Source organism: Euprymna scolopes, chromosome 17 (assembly GCF_053919585.1).
Source record: "Euprymna scolopes isolate OS-2025 chromosome 17, ASM5391958v1, whole genome shotgun sequence".
Lineage (NCBI taxonomy): Eukaryota > Metazoa > Mollusca > Cephalopoda > Sepiida > Sepiolidae > Euprymna > Euprymna scolopes.
In genome coordinates, this window is record NC_136498.1 from 47,122,728 (window position 1) to 47,127,344 (window position 4,617).

At 27.9% G+C, this 4,617-nt stretch overlaps 1 pseudogene; it reads left to right on the forward strand.

Moving 5' to 3' along the window:
- Positions 1 to 1,524: 1,524 nt before the first annotated feature.
- On the forward strand, positions 1,525 to 1,643 carry LOC145297086 (5S ribosomal RNA; annotated as a pseudogene).
- The last annotated feature ends 2,974 nt before the right edge of the window (positions 1,644 to 4,617 follow it).

Sequence of the window (4,617 nt, forward strand, 5' to 3'; positions counted from 1 at the left end):
ATAATTATATATGTATATATGTATATATAATTATATATGTATATATGTATATATATAATTATATATGTATATATATAATTATATATATATGTATATATGTATATATATAATTATATATATGTATATATGTATATATATAATTATATATGTGTATATATGTATATATATTATTATATATGTGTATATATATGTATATATATTATTATATATGTATATATGTGTATATATATGTATATATATTATTATATATGTATATATGTGTATATATATGTATATATATTATTATATATGTATATATGTGTATATATGTATATATATTATTATATATGTGTATATATGTATTTATGTATATAATTATATATGTGTATATATGTATATATATAATTATATATGTATATATATGTATATATATAATTATGTATGTGTATATATGTATATATATAATTATATATGTATATATGTATATATATAATTTTATATGTATATATATATGTATATATGTATATATATATAATTATATATGTATGTATATATGTATATATATAATTATATATGTATGTATATATGTATATATATAATTTTATATGTATATATATGTATATATGTATATATATATATAAGTTTATATGTATATATATGTATATATGTATATATATAATTTTATATGTATATATATGTATATATATAATTTTATATGTATATATATGTATATATGTATATATATAATTTTATATGTATATATATGTATATATGTATATATGTAATTTTATATGTATATATATGTATCTATGTGTATATATAATTTTATATGTATATATATGTATCTATGTGTATATATAATTTTATATGTATATATATGTATCTATGTGTATATATAATTTTATATGTATATATATGTATCTATGTATATATATAATTTTATATGTATATATATGTATCTATGTATATATATAATTTTATATGTATATATATGTATCTATGTATATATATAATTTTATATGTATATAAAAGTATATATGTATATATATAATTGTATATGCATATGTATGTATATATGTATATATAATTATATATGTATTATTATATATGTATATATATATAATTGTATATGCATATGTATGTATATATGTATATATAATTATATATGTATGATTATATATGTATATATTTATAATTGTATACGCATATATACGTATATATAATTATATATGTATATATGTATAATTATATATGTATATATATGTATATATATATGATTTTATATACTTATATATGTATATATATACTTGTGTATGTATATATATGTATATATGTATGTATATACTTGTATATGTATGTATGTGTATATGTGTATATACTTGTATATCTATATATATGTGTATATGTATGTATATATATATACTTATATATGTATATATATGTATATGTATGTGTATATGTATGTATATATATATACTTATATATGTATATGTATATATGTATATGTGTATATATATGTATATATATATGTATATATGTATATATATTTTCGGCCATATCACGTTGAAAACACCGTTTCTCGTCCGATCACCGAAGTCAAGCAACGTAGAGCCTGGTCAGTACTTAGATGGATGACCGGTTGGAAATACCAGGTGCTGTAAGCATTTCTCTTTGTATGTCAGGTCATGTCATATGCTACTGGTACCATGTAACCCAGTACTACCTGTCTCGTGGTCGGGTCACCGGCGACTAAACTGGTTTCCCCACCAGACTTGTTTGGTGAGGAGGGCGGCTAGTCTCCCTGGAGGATTAATAACAAGACCTTCCAAAGAGTGAATGAACTCTTTTTCTGGGTCAACGGTCAACTAGCACCGTGTATATTTTTGTGTGTGTATATGTGTATTGAGGTGGAGAGGGCTCCGGTAAGTCGTAGTGAAGGCAACCTGTCTAGGAGAAGTAAATCTCTGATTTAAAAACCCATAAAGCGGGAGACCAGTACCCGCATTAAGCTGGTCTTCAGTTTAATTTGTTGCTGGCTATCTTGCTCTTGCTTGTTGCTGGATCTCAACATTTTGAACCGAGATAGAGACTTAGCTGTCGTACAAAGCTAAGACTCTGTAACATCATCTTTGTATAGATACTCCCTCAGGTATTTGGCTCATGGATTTTAAATGTCTGAGGGAGTGGCACCTGTCTGACAAGATGTTGCAATCATCATATATATATATATATATATATATATATATATATATATAATTAGGAAAACTATATGAATGTTGGGTGGCTATCCTGAATTTTTTAAACGATTGTGAACTAAATAGTTTGCTTTTGTATATATTGATATAAATTGATGTCATAAATAATTTTGAATCTATCTCTGTATATTTACTCTTCAGTTTAGTTAAACAAGCACATGTCATCCAAGATTCACTAGGATAAGATCCTTGTTTCTATTTTCCTCGCTCGTGTATTCTATGTTATTGAAAAGGAAGCAGTTCCTAGATTTTTGTTAGCCCTGATTTCTAAAATCACGACGTGATTGGAACACCAACCTAGAGTGTTCTGCACAAACAATCCCCAGATCTGAATTCAACGATTAGAGAAATGCGAAAACTCTAATAATCGTGCAACGATCCGCTGCTGTGAGTTGATCGGGGGTATTATATATTGAACACATCTTGCACGCATCTTTTTTTTTCTTTTTTTTTTGTTGATAAAATGTTCACAATTCAAGCATTGCTAAATGTTATAACTAATTTGAATAAATTCCTATTGACCATCCGTCTTCAATAATCTACTCTAACTAAGCACTTACCTCATATCTTTTAATGACGTCTATGCCATCATAAGCCGTGTCTTCTCACGTAAAAAATATGAACATTTCATATTATTAAATCAACGTTATATTTTCTTCATACGCGTGTGCTTTCTCTGTATAGTGCGCTCTTTAACTCGCAGGGTTGTTAAGATGCAGGTGACGATCAAATTACGAACCGTGGCGATGGCGAACGCTGCCAGTAAATACATAAATAGGTAAATCATCTCACAATAAAAATTAATTTGCCAGTGTCCATAAAATGGGTTAATAATAGACTTTCATTTGACATCAGTAATCATTAAAGAAGCGTTTACTTTTTGGTTTTATTTTACTTCAGTCGAAGTTCTCAGAAATCAAGGGGCCCACGACCTGGGGCTAACACTTGAAGTCTATATGAGATACATAGATATTCGAATGTTCCATTAAAGTTCTTTATCTCTCAAGCACTGAGTTAGTAAAGAAATTGATAACATAATCTTCCTCTCCCCAATTAACCATTTTTGTATGTTGTAGTATATCTTTCATTTTGGTTTTATGGTCTTACTGGATTCCAGGACAACAATTTATCTAGTCTAGTGGAGTATCCAGCTTCCTGCTATTACTTAAGATAATATCACTTGGAGAAGGTGCACCATTCCTCGGAAAAGCTGTGAGGTAGCCGTAGTGAGGAGATCTTATTTGATCTAAGTAATGAAGTGATTATTCCCAATTATAGAATATCTATTCAAGGCAACACGATAAATAATGCGAGTATATCATTTTGATTTTAGCATTTAAGAATTTTTACATCCCAAATCCTTCCGTTTCGAAAAGAACTTTTTAAAAATGTAAGAAAAGGAAATAATTGCTTTACATAAAGCTTTTAGTTGTATTATAATGATAATTATCAATATCTCGAACGATACGTTTGTGTGCACATTACTATGGGTATAGGGGATAAATATCTAAACTAATGAACAAAGGAATTATAACATGTGTTTGGCGACACTGTGACTAACATTGTTGCATTAATTATTGTAAACTTTACCTTTTAAGGCTGTAACCAGACACCGTTTACTCCAAAATGGGACGGTCCTGGATAAGACCTAAAACTAAATCCGATGGTGAGCCCCCACCTTGCGGGCCTTGGGGAGTGTGGAGCCACCCTTTAATTGCCATTGCTCCCAGGTCCACTCTGAACCGGATTGCTAATACCTGTTAAGTTCCCAACTATGAGTTAAATAGAATCTGACTTAAAAAAATTATACTCCATAAAAAATCGTTCCTCAAAATAACTAGATTCGGCATTAAATATCCTGAAAAAGATTGATATGCCGTAAAACGAAAACAACCAACCAACCAAAATGTGATTTCAAAAACAAATGCAACATACATTCTTTACACTCACACATTGATGCACATTTCGCTAGTAATCTATTATATAAATCTCACCTGTTTGTTTAAATGTATTTTTTCTCAACACACGCCTCCAAACACCTGGGCAACGCCGGCCACTCAGGCTAGTAATATAGGAAGGGCGTTCCGAAAGTAATGCCTCCTATTTTTATTTCGCTCAGATGGATGAAAGAGGATTACAAATTTTATTTTTATATGAATTAACTTATTCATCCATGACCTGAAAGTTTTCGCTCTCTGTTGTAGATATTAACGGTGTGAGACTCTAAAAACACAACCTTCCTTCGGGGAAGAATTACGCATCATTAAATTCGTTCATGCAGAAATAATTGAACCAACATACTGCCTATCAAGTTCTTTGAGTATTTTTTTTAAATTCTGTAAAAATGTTTAAAATCTTCAGATAATATAAAAACATGGAAGTG